Source organism: Bombina bombina, chromosome 3 (assembly GCF_027579735.1).
Source record: "Bombina bombina isolate aBomBom1 chromosome 3, aBomBom1.pri, whole genome shotgun sequence".
In the NCBI taxonomy this organism is placed as follows: Eukaryota; Metazoa; Chordata; class Amphibia; order Anura; family Bombinatoridae; genus Bombina; species Bombina bombina.
The window spans coordinates 1,196,564,083-1,196,584,006 of NC_069501.1; the positions used below are offsets into that span (position 1 = coordinate 1,196,564,083).

The 19,924-nt window shown below is 39.9% G+C and overlaps 1 protein-coding gene across 2 annotated transcripts in view; it reads left to right on the top strand.

Annotated features, from left to right (window-relative positions):
- NOX4 (NADPH oxidase 4) overlaps positions 1-19,924 on the top strand; it is a 719,402-nt gene that overhangs the window by 225,399 nt on the left and 474,079 nt on the right. The window lies entirely within an intron of this gene.

Sequence of the window (19,924 nt, forward strand, 5' to 3'; positions counted from 1 at the left end):
AATTCAATAATAACCGTATATATGTTACATGCCTGTCAGTATATATGCCCTCTAAATAACACACATGAGGCCACTTTTGGACCTCTTAGTAAAATTAAATATATGTTACTACAGAAGGGAATCTCAAGTAAAGGAGTCCACTCTTGGATCTCAAATGCTGAACCTCATTTTACTTTTCTTTATTATGATATTATTGGAAACACAACTTGTAGACCTTTTTTATGTAGCAGATAAACTAAAGATATTTACTCATACAACAGAATAACTAATGACATATGCCCTTACAAGGTTCCCAGATATATTACTGTATCACTTGTAGGACTAGAGTATATAGCAAAAAGAAACACTATTGACATTTGTTTATATTAAACCAGCTTGGGGAAAGTTCTGTTAATAAGCTAATTTACATTAGTTACCTATTTTCTATAGCTACTAGTAATTCCATCTAAAGAGTACTACATAGTAGCATCAGTATAGAGAGGATATGCTTTTAAATATGGTTTCCAGTAACTCATAAGGAAATAGAAATGATCTAAGCATATTACTCTGCCTCGGCCGCTGGTAGAGCAAAGCTAGAATACTAAAGTGAGATGCTAATACAATAACCCATACTGAAATCAGAAATATTATGAGGTACTTCAGTATAAACAATAATCAAAAAATATATGATTGACCATTATATAAATACGTACTGTTTCTAATAAGATAACATTAAAAAATTGCCCCCCTACTGAACCTAATAGTATCTCATTTGTATTAAAACAGTTAATCGCTCACAGATGACAAAAGTATAAAAAGCCTCTGAGTATAATGTTAGCAATGTGTAATATAACTAGGGGGAAAAGACTAGAATCATCACGCTTTAGGGCTCTAAAGAATATAATGATATCAACAGATTCTGGAATAACACCTAACCAGATATATCGCTGAAAAGTATAGGCTAGCTCTAGCAATCTTGATCAAAACTATTAGTCAGTATGACTCTTCACTACTAAATATCAAGGCTATATAGATTAGCTTAATGAAGATATTTTAATATTCAATACAACTAGTAATAAGAGCTTACATCATCAAACCCTAAATTAAGTATGTGGTAAACTCATTTTTTACTATCAAGTGCAAACCTTCTTTTAAACTATAGGAGCATGCACAGATAAACATGAAATACAAGGACTAAATAAAGCTAGAGACTCATAAATATAGTCCAAATAACAAATACTAACAAAAGCCATAAAGCTTGTGAAATTGAGCACCCATTATCAGGTCCAAATAACTGTGAAGATTACAAGGGGACAAGAGTTTCCACAGATATAATACAATAGAGGATAGCCTGCAGCATGTACGGCAATATAAGTGACACTGCTGTTTGTAACCACAGAAGTATATTCCCTATCATCTGGCAAAGGGGGCACAGCAAGGTACATTATTGGTTCATGACACATAACTAACATAAAGGCATATAGTAACAGACCTAAGCATCCAGTATATCACTACCATTAAGTCCAGTTCATCTTGCCTGAAGAATGAAAAATCATAAGCTTCCAACCTTACAGGAACTGAGCGAGTAGTGACACTTATCTTCCAAGTCCCATCAAGTAGCTGCACCTTTATCCTACGCCTGTTCTCCAATATAGCATATCCACCAGTTTAAAAAAAATGGAGGGTGCACAGCCTGAGATAACTCTCCAACAAGGTCCCATGGGCATCAAAACTATGATGTGGGAGCTGGATGCTGTCTGAATTAGTATGCCCGCAGGACTACGGAGGCAAGAGTCCACACGCCCACCAAATGACAGATGGGCTGAAAGACCATCCATGCACAGATTCACAGGCGATCCATGAGTCTCCAATTCACATTGCGAGACGGGAGTAGGTAAGTCAAGGAGAGACGTCTTTAGTGCTTGTTCCCCCCTCACTGTTTCCTCTGATCTAGTCACAAGTGGGGATCTTGAAGGCAACAGGGTAGGAATGTGAGCTGTGTACAGGCATGGATCATTATGTATAGCTGTACCCTCTTTTTTAAGCACCATAACTAGCTCTAGGCCATGTGTTAGGATTCCTCCCAGCTGCGTAGATGCAATAAGCATCCTCTCACAGAATTGTCTTCTAAAATCTTCCAGCAGGGCCTTAATCAAACTGCAGAGCTCCTCCATAACTAAATTATAACCATAACAAGTTGCATATTAGGAAAGTGTTACAACGCACATTTGGTGTTGGGATACGGCTTAGAATCAAAGGAGCTCTACCGGGGGGTTGGTGGGAGGCCGCAGCCTCAGAAATCGCTCCGGAGCTCGTTTGCTGACTCAGTAATATTAGGTTCATCAGGTAGAGAATTATTAGCAATCTTGTAATATGCAAGTCTCAATGTTGGATGACATCTGAGAGATACAATTTTGTCAGGCTAAAGCTTCAAAGCTGATGGCCGCTGCCCCATAGCATCCATTTTTAAGGAACAATATTCCAAATCCACAAGCCTAAAGTTTGGAAATGAGGGGGTCATTGGTGTCTAGATTTTTTTTAGGGCACTGGGTGGTATCTGCTCAACATCCCTAAACTTTCCTTTTGGGATATTGCAGGATGTGCCAACATAGGAGAGCTCAAATGTTGTGCACAACACTAAGCAGCTAGCCACCTAGAGCCCTGAGAACCCACCACATGCCCCTGTCTGACCAGAAGAGCAAGAATGGCCAGTGGTGATTTTATGTATGCAATGGGATAAAAAAATATTGAGGGCTAGATGATTGCAAGTGGAGAGCTATAAAAATTCTGCATTTTCTATGGGGAGCGTAAAAAGCAACTTTGCGCAAGTTAAAAGTAAATGCGATCGTGCAAGCGCAATCACATTTACAGCTCAATATTTTTACAGGATCTTAAAGGTTGTGTAAAGAGTTTGTCTAGATAAAAGTTACACTGAACTATACAAATCACCCCTAAACCGCCATCCCCCCACATCACAAACTACCTAAAAAAACTATTAACCCCTAATCCACAATTAGGTAGTTTGCATTGTGGGGGAATGGCGGTTTAGGGGTTAATAGTGTGTTTATATAGTTTTTGTTGTGGTGGTGGCAGTTTAGGAGTTAATAGTTTATTTAGGTAGTTTGCGTTGTGGGGGGATGGGGGCTTAGGGGTTAATAGTGTGTTTAGGTAGTTTGTGTTGTGGGGGATGGTAGTTAAGGGGTTAATAGTTTATTTGGGTAGTTTGCCTTGTTGCGGGATGGCGGTTTAGGGGTTAATAGTTTATTTAGGTAGTTTGCCATGTGGGGATGGTGGTTTAGGGGTTAATGCTGCACCCCTTGTAAGAATTATCCCTTGCCCCCGTCTATTCCCATTAAACCATAACCCTGTAATTACCAACTCCATCCACAGCATGTCCTGCTCAGTCATACTGTACCCATGATCCTGCTTCCACCCACCCACAGAACCCATTGACTTAGTCCACTGGCATCCTTGACACATTCTTCAGTTTCTTGGTCTCAGAACTTTGCAATCCCAATTTTTTTCACCCCTGATAGTGACATTGAAAATTGGGGGTAAAGCTACGGCTCTACAATATTATTCATTACCTATTTGGAATTTTTGTATTTAAGGTACGAAATTGTATTAGATGCTGGTATACTTTAAAAAATAAAAATAAAGAAATAACTTATTTTATCAATAAATAGCTTGCATAATTTATGTTCAGCATTTTTTTTTTTTTTTTGTCACTTTATTAAAAGATATGCAACATTACAGACGTAAATATACAATGTTGAGAATAAAAAAAAAGAAAATGAGAAAGGTATTACCTTGTCTGATAGGCTTTGAATGTGAGATTTTTATAACTATCAACAGAAAAAGTAAAATTGTTGGTTTAACAATAAATAATATTAGTATGTGCTCGCTCCTCAAATTAAATAGTTCCAATTGCCAAATTGAAAAAAAAATCCTAGGATATCATTAGCTTTTCCCTGTTCCATGGGAACACTCTTGAGATAGCTGGTGCTAAACTTTAAGTTTTATGTATAAGAGAGAGTCTATCCTGTATGTAACAGATATAATTCTTAACAGTACTGGTATAGATAAACATAATAGGTGCAAAGTAGGTAAAAAGTTGCTTATAGACTTCTCAGGGCTGCAGCCTACCAGCGGTTTGTCCAGGTCTCTCTGCATCAAAGTGTTCTCTCATTCTGTCTGTCTCTCTCTAGTCTCCGTATCTGTGGATGTTTGTATGGAGTCTTCCCACAAAAATTTTATGTCTAGTATCATATTTAAATTCTTTCATTTAAGATAACCATATTCTTCTAATGTCAGCAGATCTGTCACTTTGTCGACCCACATTTTGTCATTCTCTTGTTATCCATTGCTGAAGGGACAACATTGCACTACTAACAGGAAGTTGAAAATATCTATTTAGCCAATCACAAGAGACAAATATGTGCAGGCACCAATTAGCAACAGCTCCCACTAGTGTATGATATGTGCGTATTCATTTTTTAACAAGGGATACTAAGAGAACGAAGCACATTTGAAAATAGAAGTAAATTTAAAAGTGTCTTAAAATGACATACTCTATCGGAATCATGCAAGTTTAATTTTGACTTTCCTATCCCTTTAAGTATTGCTGTCCTAAATGTCAGCGTGAGGTCCGTGGTTAAGATGTTTTGAAATTGGAGTTCTATTGCTTGCCACAGCGGTTTCAGTTTTCCGCACTCCCACCACATATGTTTATTGCTTCCCCTAGTATTGCATCCCCTCCAACATTTGTCACTGGCATCTGGATAGATTGAGTGTAAGCATTAAAACCTTGTAATTTAATTCTAAAATCTGTGGTGAAGTGGATGAACTCTTAGTGTGCCTAAATATTCTTCCCCAACCTTCCTCATCTAGAGTCTCCTCTACAGGGAGTGCAGAATTATTAGGCAAGTTGTATTTTTGAGGATTAATTTTATTATTGAACAACAACGATGTTCTCAATGAACCCAAAAAAACTCATTAATATCAAAGCTGAATATTTTTGGAAGTAGTTTTTAGTTTGTTTTTAGTTTTAGCTATTTTAGGGGGATATCTGTGTGTGCAGGTGACTATTACTGTGCATAATTATTAGGCAACTTAACAAAAAACAAATATATACCCATTTCAATTATTTATTTTTACCAGTGAAACCAATATAACATCTTAACATTCACAAATATACATTTCTGACATTCAAAAACAAAACAAAAACAAATCAGTGACCAATATAGCCACCTTTCTTTGCAAAGACACTCAAAAGCCTGCCATCCATGGATTCTGTCAGTGTTTTGATCTGTTCACCATCAACATTGCGTGCAGCAGCAACCACAGCCTCCCAGACACTGTTCAGAGAGGTGTACTGTTTTACCTCCTTGTAAATCTCACATTTGATGATGGACCACAGGTTCTCAATGGGGTTCAGATCAGGTGAACAAGGAGGCCATGTCATTAGATTTTCTTCTTTTATACCCTTTCTTGCCAGCCACGCTGTGGAGTACTTGGACGCGTGTGATGGAGCATTGTCCTGCATGAAAATCATGTTTTTCTTGAAGGATGCAGACTTCTTCCTGTACCACTGCTTGAAGAAGGTGTCTTCCAGAAACTGGCAGTAGGACTGGGAGTTGAGCTTGACTCCATCCTCAACCCGAAAAGGCCCCACAAGCTCATCTTTGATGATACCAGCCCAAACCAGTACTCCACCTCCACCTTGCTGGCGTCTGAGTCGGACTGGAGCTCTCTGCCCTTTACCAATCCAGCCACGGGCCCATCCATCTGGCCCATCAAGACTCACTCTCATTTCATCAGTCCATAAAACCTTAGAAAAATCAGTCTTGAGATATTTCTTGGCCCAGTCTTGACGTTTCAGCTTGTGTGTCTTGTTCAGTGGTGGTCATCTTTCAGCCTTTCTTACCTTGGCCATGTCTCTGAGTATTGCACACCTTGTGCTTTTGGGCACTCCAGTGATGTTGCAGCTCTGAAATATGGCCAAACTGGTGGCAAGTGGCATCTTGGCAGCTGCACGCTTGACTTTTCTCAGTTCATGGGCAGTTATTTTGCGCCTTGGTTTTTCCACACGCTTCTTGCGACCCTGTTGACTATTTTGAATGAAACGCTTGATTGTTCGATGATCACGCTTCAGAAGCTTTGCAATTTTAAGAGTGCTGCATCCCTCTGCAAGATATCTCACTATTTTTGACTTTTTTGAGCCTGTCAAGTCCTTCTTTTGACCCATTTTGCCAAAGGAAAGGAAGTTGCCTAATAATTATGCACACCTGATATAGGGTGTTGATGTCATTAGACCACACCCCTTCTCATTACAGAGATGCACATCACCTAATATGCTTAATTGGTAGTAGGCTTTCGAGCCTATACAGCTTGGAGTAAGACAACAACATGCATAAAGAGGATGATGTGGTCAAAATACTCATTTGCCTAATAATTCTGCACTCCCTATATGTCTTCATGCCATCTGAGGGTGTATGTTGGAAGATGATTAGTGTGGGTTGCTTGTATAATTCGTCTAGATATAGAGAGAGACTGCTTTATTGCTTCACTTCCCGTACACAACTTCTCAAAAGGTGTGAGATCTCTTAGGAAATCAGCTCTATGAGGGGAGGTATTTATGAAATGAGAAAGTTGGGAGTGCTTAAGCAAGGTAGAATATCTACCTCCTGCTATTTCTGTGAGGTTTTCTATATTTTGTAGTCTGCCCTCTTTAATAAAGTGTTTAAGTGGGATTGTATATCGCCATTCTGTTAATCTTTGTTGTCCTTTATCTAGTCCTCCTTTTAGTTCTGCGTTCAAAGGAACTGGGAAAAGAGGCAATCTGTTTCCTTAAATTTAAGGTTTCTGTGACAGAATTGTGTCCCATGAGTCAAATATGTGTTTGTAAATGTTTATTTCTGTGCATTGTGGGGGACCCAACACAAAGCTTCAACAGAGGGTACTTTTAGGATGTGAGAGTCAATGTCTACCCAAGCTTTAGTAGTGCGGGCTGTATGCCAGTCTAGAATCCTTTGTAGGGTCATGGCTTCGTAATAGGTACTGACGTTCGGAAGTCCCAGCCCCCCGTTTACAGTAGGTCTGTACATATTAGTCCTATTGATCCTAGGTTTACTCTCTCCCCAAATAAAGGAATTGATTATACATTGTGTTCTGCCCCACCAAGATATATGTTTTATTAATCATAGACGCAAGTCTTGTTGTATATTATGTAAAAGGGCAAGGTAATTACTATCAAATAAAGTTGTGGGAATTGGCGAAAGGTTGATACCGAGGTATCTCAAAGTCTTGGTCTGAAGGTTCAGGGGACATATAGATGATAGTTCTTGGAAGACTTTTAAAGGCATAGCGATGTTGAGAAGGTCTAACTTTCTCTTGTTAAGTGTATCCAGTCCACGGATCATCCATTACTTGTGGGGTATTCTCCTTCCCAACAGGAAGTTGCAAGAGGATCACCCACAGCAGAGCTGCTATATAGCTCCTCCCCTCACTGCCATATCCAGTCATTCTCTTGCAACTCTCAACTAAGATGGAGGTCGTAAGAGAACTGTGGTTTTTTATACTTAGTTTATTTCTTCAATCAAAAGTTTGTTATTTTTAAATGGTACCGGAGTGTACTGTTTATCTCAGGCAGTATTTAGAAGAAGAATCTGCCTGCGTTTTCTATGATCTTAGCAGAAGTAACTAAGATCCTTTGCTGTTCTCACATATTCTGAGGAGTGAGGTAACTTCAGAGGGGGAATAGCGTGCAAGTTTTCCCGTAATAAGGTATGTGCAGTTAAAATATTTTTCTAGGGATGGAATTTGCTAGAAAATGCTGCTGATACCGAAGTAATGTAAGTAAAGCCTTAAATGCAGTGATAGCGACTGGTATCAGGCTTATTAATAGAGATACATACTCTTATAAAAGTGTATTTTAAAATGTTTGCTGGCATGTTTAATCGTTTTTTTACATATGTTTGGTGATAAAACTTATTGGGGCCTAGTTTTTTCCACATGGCTGAGGCTTCCCACTGTTGTAATATGAGTGGGAGGGGCCTATTTTGGCGTTTTTTTGCACAGCAAAAATTACAGACACAGACATCCAGCTTCTTCCTGCATGATCCAGGACTTCTCTGAAGGGCTCAAAAGGCTTCAAAAGTCGTATTGAGGGAGGTAAAAAGCCACAGTAGAGCTGTGGCAGTTGTTGTGACTGTTTAAAAAACGTTTTTGTCATTTGTTATTCCGTTTTTGGTATTAAGGGGTTAATCATCCATTTGCAAGTGGGTGCAATGCTCTGCTAACTTATTACATACACTGTAAAAATTTCGTTAGTGTAACTGCATTTTTTCACTGTTATTTCAAAATTTGGGGAAATTTGTGTTTCTTAAAGGCGCAGTAACGTTTTTTATATTGCTTGTAAACTTGTTTTAAAGTGTTTTCCAAGCTTGCTAGTCTCATTGCTAGTCTGTTTAAACATGTCTGACACAGAGGAACCTACTTGTTCATTATGTTTGAAAGCCATGGTGGAGCCCCATAGGAGAATGTGTACTAAATGTATTGATTTCACCTTAAACAGTAAAGATCAGTCTTTATCTATAAAAGAATTATCACCAGAGGGTTGAGTCGAGGGGGAAGATATGCCGACTAACTCTCCCCACGTGTCAGACCCTTCGCCTCCCGCTCAGGGGACGCACGCTAATATGGCGCCAATTACATCAGGGACGCCCATAGCGATTACCTTGCAGGACATGGCTGCAATCATGAATAATACCCTGTCAGAGGTATTATCTAGATTGCCTGAATTAAGAGTCAAGCGCGATAGCTCTGGGGTTAGGAGAGATACAGAGCGCGCAAATGCTGTTAGAGCCATGTCTGATACTGCGTCACAGTATGCAGAACATGAGGACGGAGAGCTTCAGTCTGTGGGTGACATCTCTGACTCGGGGAAACCTGATTCAGAGATTTCTAATTTTAAATTTAAGCTTGAGAACCTCCGTGTATTGCTTGGGGAGGTATTAGCTGCTCTGAATGACTGTAACACAGTTGCAATTCCAGAGAAATTGTGTAGGCTGGATAGATACTATGCGGTGCCGGTGTGTACTGACGTTTTTCCTATACCTAAAAGGCTTACAGAAATTATTAGCAAGGAGTGGGATAGACCCGGTGTGCCCTTTTCCCCACCTCCTATATTTAGAAAAATGTTTCCAATAGACGCCACTACACGGGACTTATGGCAGACGGTCCCTAAGGTGGAGGGAGCAGTTTCTACTTTAGCAAAGCATACCACTATCCCGGTTGAGGACAGTTGTGCTTTTTCAGATCCAATGGATAAAAAATTGGAGGGTTACCTTAAGAAAATGTTTATTCAACAAGGTTTTATTTTACAGCCCCTTGCATGCATTGTGCCTGTCATTGCTGCGGCGGCATTCTGGTTTGAGGCCCTGGAAGAGGCCATCCAGACAGCTCCATTGAATGAAATTATTGACAAGCTTAGAACGCTTAGGCTAGCTAACTCATTTGTTTCTGATGCCATTGTTCATTTGACTAAACTAACGGCTAAGAATTCCGGATTCGCCATCCAGGCGCGTAGGGCGCTATGGCTTAAATCCTGGTCAGCTGACGTGACTTCAAAGTCTAAATTACTCAACGTTCCTTTCAAGGGGCAGACCTTATTCGGGCCTGGCTTGAAGGATATTATTGCTGACATTACTGGAGGCAAGTGTCATACCCTTCCTCAGGACATGGCCAAATCAAAGGCCAAACAGTCTAATTTTCGTGCCTTTCGAAATTTCAAGGCAGGAGCAGCATCAACTTCCTCCGCTTCAAAACAAGAGGGAACTGTTGCTCATTCCAGACAGGCCTGGAAACCTAACCAGTCCTGGAACAAGGGCAAGCAGGCCAGAAAGCCTGCTGCTGCCCCCAAGACAGCATGAAGGAACGGCCCCCTACCCGGAAACAGATCTAGTGGGGGGCAGACTTTCTCTCTTCGCCCAGGCGTGGGCAAGAGATGTTCAGGATCCCTGGGCGTTGGAGATCATATCTCAGGGATATCTTCTGGACTTCAAAGCTTCTCCTCCACAAGGGAGATTTCATCTTTCAAGGTTATCAGCAAACCAGATAAAGAAAGAGGCATTCCTAAGCTGTGTGCAAGACCTCCTAGTAATGGGAGTGATCCATCCAGTTCCGCGGACGGAACAAGGACAGGGATTTTATTCAAATCTGTTTGTGGTTCCCAAGAAAGAGGGAACCTTCAGACCAATCTTGGATCTAAAGATCTTAAACAAATTCCTCAGAGTTCCATCATTCAAAATGGAAACTATTCGGACCATCCTACCCATGATCCAAGAGGGTCAGTACATGACCACAGTGGACTTAAAGGATGCCTACCTTCACATATCGATTCACAAAGATCATCATCGGTTCCTAAGGTTTGCCTTTCTAGACAGGCATTACCAATTTGTAGCTCTTCCCTTCGGGTTGGCCACTGCCCCGAGAATTTTTACAAAGGTTCTGGGCTCACTTCTGGCGGTTCTAAGACCGCGAGGCATAGCGGTGGCTCCATATCTAGACGACATCCTGATACAGGCGTCAAGCTTTCAAATTGCCAAGTCTCATACAGAGATAGTTCTGGCATTTCTGAGGTCGCATGGGTGGAAAGGAACATGGAAAAGAGTTCTCTATCACTACTCACAAGAGTCTCCTTCCTAGGGACTCTTATAGATTCTGTAGAGATGAAAATTTACCTGACGGAGTCCAGGTTATCAAAACTTCTAAATGCTTGCCGTGTCCTTCATTCCATTCCACGCCCGTCAGTGGCTCAGTGCATGAAAGTAATCGGCTTAATGGTAGCGGCAATGGACATAGTGCCATTTGCGTGCCTGCATCTCAGACCGCTGCAATTATGCATGCTAAGTCAGTGGAATGGGGATTACTCAGATTTGTCCCCTCTACTAAATCTGGATCAAGAGACCAGAGATTCTCTTCTCTGGTGGCTTTCTCGGGTCCATCTGTCCAAGGGTATGACCTTTCGCAGGCCAGATTGGACGATTGTAACAACAGATGCCAGCCTTCTAGGTTGGGGCGCAGTCTGGAACTCCCTGAAGGCTCAGGGATCGTGGACTCAGGAGGAGAAACTCCTCCCAATAAATATTCTGGAGTTAAGAGCAATATTCAAAGCTCTTCTAGCTTGGCCTCAGCAACACTGAGGTTCATCAGATTTCAGTCGGACAACATCACGACTGTGGCTTACATCAACCATCAAGGGGGAACCAGGAGTTCCCTAGCGATGTTAGAAGTCTCAAAGATAATTCGCTGGGCAGAATCTCACTCTTGCCACCTGTCAGCGATCCACATCCCAGGCGTAGAGAACTGGGAGGCGGATTTTCTAAGTCGTCAGACTTTTCATCCGGGGAGTGGGAACTCCATCCGGAGGTGTTTGCTCAACTGGTCCATCGTTGGGGCAAACCAGAACTGGATCTCATGGCGTCTCGCCAGAACGCCAAGCTTCCTTGTTACGGATCCAGGTCCAGGGACCCGGGAGCAACGCTGATAGATGCTCTAGCAGCTCCTTGGTTCTTCAACCTGGCCTATGTGTTTCCACCGTTTCCTCTGCTCCCTCGACTGATTGCCAAAATCAAACAGGAGAGAGCATCAGTGATTCTGATAGCGCCTGCGTGGCCACGCAGGACCTGGTATGCAGACCTAGTGGACATGTAATTTCTTCCACCATGGACTCTGCCTCTGAGGCAGGACCTTCTAATACAAGGTCCTTTCAATCATAAAAATCTAATTTCTCTGAGACTGACTGCATGGAGATTGAATGCTTGATTCTATCAAGGCGTGGCTTCTCCGAGTCAGTCATTGATACCTTAATACAGGCTCGGAAGCCTGTCACCAGGAAAATCTACCATAAGATATGGCGTAAATATCTTTATTGGTGTGAATCCAAGAGTTACTCATGGAGTAAGGTTAGGATTCCTAGGATATTGTCCTTTCTCCAAGAGGGTTTGGACAAAGGCTTATCAGCTAGTTCTTTAAAGGACAGATCTCTGCTCTGTCTATTCTTTTGCACAAGCGTCTGGCAGAAGTTCCAGACGTCCAGGCATTTTGTCAGGCTTTGGTTAGGATTAAGCCTGTGTTTAAAACTGTTGCTCCCCCGTGGAGCTTAAACTTGGTTCTTAAAGTTCTTCAGGGAGTTCCGTTTGAACCCCTTCATTCCATTGATATTAAACTTTTATCTTGGAAAGTTCTGTTTTTGATGGCTATTTCCTCGGCTCGAAGAGTCTCTGAGTTATCTGCCTTACATTGTGATTCTCCTTATCTGATTTTTCATTCAGACAAGGTAGTTCTGCGTACCAAACCTGGGTTTTTACCTAAGGTGGTTTCTAACAGGAATATCAATCAAGAGATTGTTGTTCCATCATTGTGTCCTAATCCTTCTTCAAAGAAGGAACGTCTTTTGCATAATCTGGACGTAGTCCATGCCTTGAAGTTTTACTTACAGGCTACTAAAGATTTTCGTCAAACATCTGCCCTGTTTGTCGTTTACTCTGGACAGAGGAGAGGTCAAAAAGCTTCGGCAACCTCTCTCTCCTTTTGGCTTCGGAGCATAATACGCTTAGCCTATGAGACTGCTGGACAGCAGCCCCCTGAAAGAATTACAGCTCATTCTACTACAGCTGTGGCTTCCACCTGGGCCTTTAAAAATGAGGCCTCTGTTGAACAGATTTGCAAGGCTGCGACTTGGTCTTCGCTTCACACCTTTTCAAAATTTTACAAATTTGACACTTTTGCTTCTTCAGAGGCTGTTTTTGGGAGAAAGGTTCTACAGGCAGTGGTTCCTTACGTTTAAGTTCCTGCCTTGTCCCTCCCATCATCTGTGTACTTTAGCTTTGGTATTGGTATCCCACAAGTAATAGATGATCCGTGGACTGGATACACTTAACAAGAGAAAACATAATTTATGCTTACCTGATAAATTTATTTCTCTTGTAGTGTATCCAGTCCACGGCCCGCCCTGTCCTTTTAAGGCAGGTCTAAATTTTAATTAAACTACAGTCACCACTGCACCCTATGGTTTCTCCTTTCTCGTCTTGTTTCGGTCGAATGACTGGATATGGCAGTGAGGGGAGGAGCTATATAGCAGCTCTGCTGTGGGTGATCCTCTTGCAACTTCCTGTTGGGAAGGAGAATATCCCACAAGTAATGGATGATCCGTGGACTGGATACACTACAAGAGAAATACATTTATCAGGTAAGCATAAATTATGTTTTTGTGAGTTTACCGCAAAATTAAATTTTTGGCCAAATTTAGTGATTTCAGATAGTATTTTTGGGATGGCAAAGATATTGTAAAGAGTACATCATCAGCATATAATGCTATCTTAAAATCAAGTGGTCCTATTTCAATACCTTTTATCACTTGGTTCTGCCGCAGCTAGAACTTTCATTCACCTAGATTACGAGTTTTAAAAGGGTGCAAAACGAACGCAACAAAAGTTGCGTTATTTTACCCACCATATTGCTGCCATTACGAGTTACTAAAAAGTTTCCTTGTGCGTGCGATATGGTGGTGTTAAACTCCATACCGCACAAAAGCCAAGGGCTGTTTTGACGTGCTTGTACACGTTTTCCCCCACACACATCAATGGGAAGAAGGAAAAATTTCCGTAACGCAACCCCATTGATGTCTATGGGGAAAAAAGTTATGTTTAAACCTATCACCCTTACATAAACCCCAAGTCTAAACACCCCTAATCTGCGGCATCGCCAACACCTAAATAAAGTTATTAACCCCTAATCTGCCGCTCCCGACATCACCGCCACTAATAAAAGTTATTAACATCTATTCCACCGCTCCCTGACATCGCCGCCATTAAATAAAGTTATTAACCCCTAAACCTCCGGCCTCCCACATCTCTGCCACTAAATAAACCTATTAACCCCTAAACTGCCGCCCCCCATCGCAAAACACTAAATTAAACTATTAACCCCTAAACCTAACACTGCCCTAACAATAAATTAAAATTATAATTTAACTCTATTTAAATAAATAAAAACTTTAAACTTTAAAAGGGGTTAATATATTTAAATAGTGTTGGCGATGTGGATGGGCGGCACATTAGGGTTTAATAACTTTATTGAATAGTCACAATGTGGGTGGGCATCAGATTAGGGGTTAATAGGTTTAATATAGTGTTTACGATGTGGGAGGGTGGCGGTTTAGGTGTTAATAGGTAGTTAATGGGTGTTAGTGTACTCTGTAACACTTTAGTTATGAGTTTTGTAAAACATTTTTGTTACACAAAATCCATAACTACTGCTCTCAGATGGCGGTATGGATCATGTCGGTATAGGCTGTAACGCAAGCTTTTTAGCCTCACCACACAACCTGTAATAGCAGCGCTATGAAAATCCCACGCAAAAACGTCATTTTTTGGAGTGCGGGATTGATGTCCCATTACAGGCTAAAATGCTTGCGGTATAGCTATACCGACACGACTCCCAATAGTAACGTTACTGCTTTTATGCTGAAATTGCCATTTTGTAGCGTTAAAAGCCGCAACGCAAAACTAGTATTCTAGGTGATTGTTAGTATGAACAAGATTAATGATAGGGGAAATCCTTGTCTTGTGCCGTTTTGTATTGTTAAAGGGACACTCAAGTCAAAATTAAACTTTCATTATTCAAGATAGAGCATGCAATTTTAAACAACTTTCCAATTTAATTCCATTAACAAAATGTGCACAGTCCTTATATTTAAACTTTTTGAGTCACCAGCTCCTACTGAGCATGTGCAATAATTTACAGAATAAATGTGTATACATTTGTGATTGGCTGATGGCTGTCACATTTTACTTGTATGCATTTGTGGTTGGCTGATGGCTGTCACATGGTACAGGGGGAGTGGAAATAGACATAACTTTAAAAATTGTGAGAAAAAAATCTACTACTCATTTGAAGTTCAGACTAAGAGGCCTATTTATCAAAGCGTCAACTGAAAATACGCTGGAATTCCGCATCGTAATTGTCGCGAGATTGATCCGTCGTAGTTATCAAAGCGTCAAGATTGGCAAATGTTGAAATTTGGGACGTAACATACGATTACACAATCTCAATCCGATGCACATCATTGTGAGTTGAAAACCCGTGGAATTCGAGCGGAATCGTGTTCATTCGCCCTCCTATTCATCACTATTTGAAGCTCTCACAAAGTTATAACATTTCTACAGTTACGCTCGTGTCTTTTCCGACTCAGCGTACCTGGTTTTCAATCCGCCACCCTTCAGGTCGCGGATGCCATAGAACTCAATGGAAGTCTGAAAACACAGAAAGCTTATGTTTGATGCTGCAAGAGAATGAAGTATATTACAAAATAAAAGTAAATTAGAAACTTTATTAAAATTGTATACCCTTTTTTAATCAAACAATATTATTGCTCCAGATTTGGTGCACTAGTAGATATAGGGATACAAATGAAAAATAAATTACTACTGATGGATTATGCTACAACTTTGTCTCTCATTACAAAGCAAGGGGACAATATTATTTCTACATATTTGGTGCAAAGTTTTGCCCCAAACTTGTCGCACTAATAGATATAGAGATAAAAATGAAATAAATACACAACATAATATAGCTAACTTCCTTTTTATTTTTTTGAAAAATATATGTGCACCACGTTTAAGCCATGTAATACAAGTCCCACTCTCCACTTCGCGCCATATTTGATGCAACACTTTTCGCACCAATTATGACGCAAACTCCTAAATAACCCACACACAAGTGAATTTTTCCACCACTTTTGATTGGAATATGCATAATCACATGATTTATGACATCAGCCAATCTGATTTAAATATACATTATAAACTATCACTAACGAATCAAATTGCTCAATACTTCTGTCATTGATGATCACATATCAGAACTTGTAAGTGCCATTTGTTACATTGTGTATTATACTTTGAAAGTATGTATATGGGAAATTAGTATTAACGATAAACATTGATGCTGACATTAGGACAAACAGTGTAATATTTTAGACAAGGATTTTAAAATTCGAATTGATGTTTGTTTCAATAAAATCTTACGCTGATAGCTCAAAGGGATAGATCACCTAACTTTAAATTGTCATGATTTAGATACAGCAGAAATTAAATTCACCTTTTTACTGTCATGATATGTTCAGTGTATTTCTTCCTTCTCTTGAATTTATTTTTCAGTAAGAAATGTCATCTTATATGCCAGGCCATTTTATAACACCTGTGAAGGGTGTTTTTAAAAAATAGATTGCAATCAGGAGGGGTAAGACATGTGCAGAGAGAAACCTGGTCCAGCTCTTAAAGGGGCAGGAACCCCCAAAATATTATTTCAAGATTTGGATAGAACATACAATTTTAAACAACTTTCCAATTTACTTCTATTATCAAATTTGCTTCATTCTCTTGTTATCCTTTGCTGAAGGAACAGCATTGCACTTATGGCAGCTAGCTGAAAACATCTATTTAGCCAATCACAAGAGACAAATGTGTGCAGGCACCAATTAGCAGCTAGCTCAAACTAGTGCAACTTAAATTTTCACTTTCCTATCCCTTTAAAATAGCCTAGATTTCAAATGAATACATATGATACTCTGATTACATGTTATATTCAAAATTATTACATATAGTGGTATAAATAAACACAGATATATGACAGACAATATTGTTTAGAGCAAAAAAAGGAACTTCGGGACATGTAAATATTTTTGTAAAAGATTTCTGACATAACACACACACACAGTCCTGCTCTGAAAAAGAATACATTTATACTATATACAATAATATATACAATAATGTGCTAAAGAGAAATGTGCTTGTTTGTGGACAGTATTGAAATGGTATAAATAAAGTTGGGAAAAGCCCGAATAGCCGCGACAGCGATGACTGTTAGTTACCACCAGTTCGATGCTCTTCGCACCGTACTTGACGTGCGTGTTTTTGACGGCTTTTTTGATAAATAAGGAGATTGTATTCAGATCCATGGCCGCAATGTTTGGCGATGTTTGGCGAGCGTATTGACGCCCGCAAATGCAACATAGTTGACGCTTTGATAAATAGGCCTCTAAGTGCTATTGCATTGTCTTGTTATCATGCATTTGTTGATTATGCAAATCTACTGTGTTGACTGGTCCTTTAATGTATTTGAAAGCATTCCGTTAGCTTTTACTTTAGCTGTGGGGCAGTTGTAAAGGCTTAGTATCCGCAAAAGCATTTTAGGGCTTAGTCCCTCCGCTTTCAGGGTTTCTTCTAGGAAGTGCCAATTTATGCGATCAAATGCTTTCTCGGCATCTGTAGAAAGCAGAACAGCTGGTATATTATTGTGTTTTGTGTATGATATAAGTGTCAATGCCCTAATAGTATTATGTCTTGCCTCCCTGTTTGGGACAAATCCTACTTGGTCGGTGTGAATTATGTTGTGCAGTATCGTGTTGAGTCAATTTGCTAAGATTTTTCCCAGTATTTTTATGTCCATGTTAAGGAGGGAGATAGGTCTATAGCTACTCTGATTTGTAGGAGGCTTATTAGGTTTTGGAACTATTGAAATGTGTGTGTTTAGCTTATCATACAGATAGGTTTGGCCTTCATCTATTGAATGAAATAGGTTTAGCAAATGGGGGGCTAGAATGGATTTAAATGACATAGTATAAATTGGTAAAGCCATCTGGGCCTGGGGTTTTTCTAACTGGGAGGTCAGAGATTGCCGTAAGTATCTCTTGCAAACTTATAGGGGAATCTAATGCTTCTCTTTTGGAGCATTGTATTGTAGTTAATTTGGCATCTCTGATTTATTGCAAGATTTGTGTTATATGTTCCGTGGAATCTCTTGAGGGCAAATTATAGAGTTTAGAGTAGAATTTGCTGAAGTGATTCGCAATTTCTTGACTATCATAAATTGGTTTATTTTCAGGGCTTATGAGGTTATGAATTTGGGTGTTGAGGGACTGAACTTTTAATAATTTAGCTAGTAGTGGACCTGCTTTGTTCCCTTCATAGAAGAATGTTTTTTTGAGGGATAGGGCTTTTATTTGGGCTTCTTTTGTCAAGATTACATTAATTTCCTGTCTTGTTTTGGTGAGGAATATAAGTGTGGTGCAGTCTTTCGGGTTGTTTTTGTGCAGTAGTTCTAGATGTCTTAGATACGTTGTCAGTGTGTTTATAGTGTTATTATATGTTTTTTTCCTATGAGTGTTGAGCTTAATGCATTCACCCCTCATTACAGCCTTAAGAGCTTGCCAGAGAGTGTTGGGCGTGATATCTGTTGAGGTGTTATGATTAAAATACTCTGTAAAGGATTTAAAGAGGGCTTCTGATGTGAGAGAGTAATGCAGTGAGTGAGTTATCCAATCTCCACATATAAGGAGTAATTGGGTGGTCTGGCCAGTCTACTTGAAGATATGCCAGTGAATGAGCTGACCAGGCAGTCGGTTGAATGTCTGTTGCTTTCACTAATGATAAGTGGTTCCGATCTATAAATATATAATCTAGTCTTATGTATACTGCCCATGGGTGAGAGTAAAAGGTGAAATTGTGTTGCGTTGGGTGTTGAATTCGCCAGGTATCAAGTAAGCCCAAAGAGTCTAAACACTTAAAGACTGTATCAGGTGGTCTGGCCTGAGTTTGCGTAGATCCAGAAGAGGCATCTAATTTGGGGTCTAGATCAGCATTTCTTTTCTTTTTAACATTATAAGAATTGAAGAAACCAATTGAGAAGTCTTTGGAGGAGAATTTCGGTTCTGAACCAGAAATAAAATTTGTTTCATGAAGGAATACAATAGAATTTTTGTGTTTTGCTACGCTTCTCATCACAACTGATCTCTTGGTTGGTGAATTAAGTCCCTTAGTATTTTGGGACAAAATTATTATATTGGGTTTCGTCATGTGTGTGTATGTGGGTGCTCAGTCCCATGTATGAAAAAAGTCTTACCTGCTCCGCCTGAGTCAGCTACAGCCCTGAGCGTCATCAGCAATGCAACAAAAAAACTTGAACGGTGATCTGTATAGTTCTCCTAGGATGAAGAGCGGGGAGAGTCCCATTCTGAGGGTACTAGATTCAGCGAGCACAAAAATAGAGTTACAATCTGAACAACTGTATCTAAACTTACAGTGGAATAAACATTGATAACATAAAACTTTTTCAACAACAATTTTTAAACAATGTAGATAGGCCGTCTTATTACAGCTTTTCATATTGTTATAGGAGGGGGGATTATTTATTTATTATTTATTTATAAAATATTTTACCAGGAAGGATACATTGAGATTTCTCTCATTTTCAAGTATGTCCTGGGTCCACAAAACATTTCATTGATACAATAGGGTACAATAAAATACAAAAACAATAATAATACACAATATATGCAAAATGTAACATAGAACAGGTGGGAAATATATAATCAACCATGACAGGTGAATTCTGTTTTGAGACATGTAGAGAGGGATCTCTTAAAGGATATTAGGCTTGGGGAAGGTTTGAAAGTGTGCAAGAGGTTGTTCAATTGTGGTGCTCTGTAGGAAAAGGAGGATCAAGACGCTTTCTTTTTGTATTGAGGCAAGCTAAATAATGTACTGGTACTGGATCGGAGGTTATAGGAGGTGGGAATAGCTAGGGAGAGCATTCTGCTCAGGTAGGTTAGGAGCTTCCCAGAAAAGATCTTAAACACAAGGCAGGAAAGTTGGAGGGTGCGTCTGGATTCCAGTGACAGCCAGTTTAGTTCTTTTAGCATGTCACAATGGTCGGTCCTGTAGTTACATTATAGCACAAAGTGGCGGAACGAGTTATACAATGTATAAAGTTTATTAAGGTGAGTTAGCGGTACAAGTGCATATACTACATCGCCATAATCCATGATTGGCATCAGCATTTGCTGTACAATCTTTTCCTTTACTGTAGGGCTGAGGCAGGA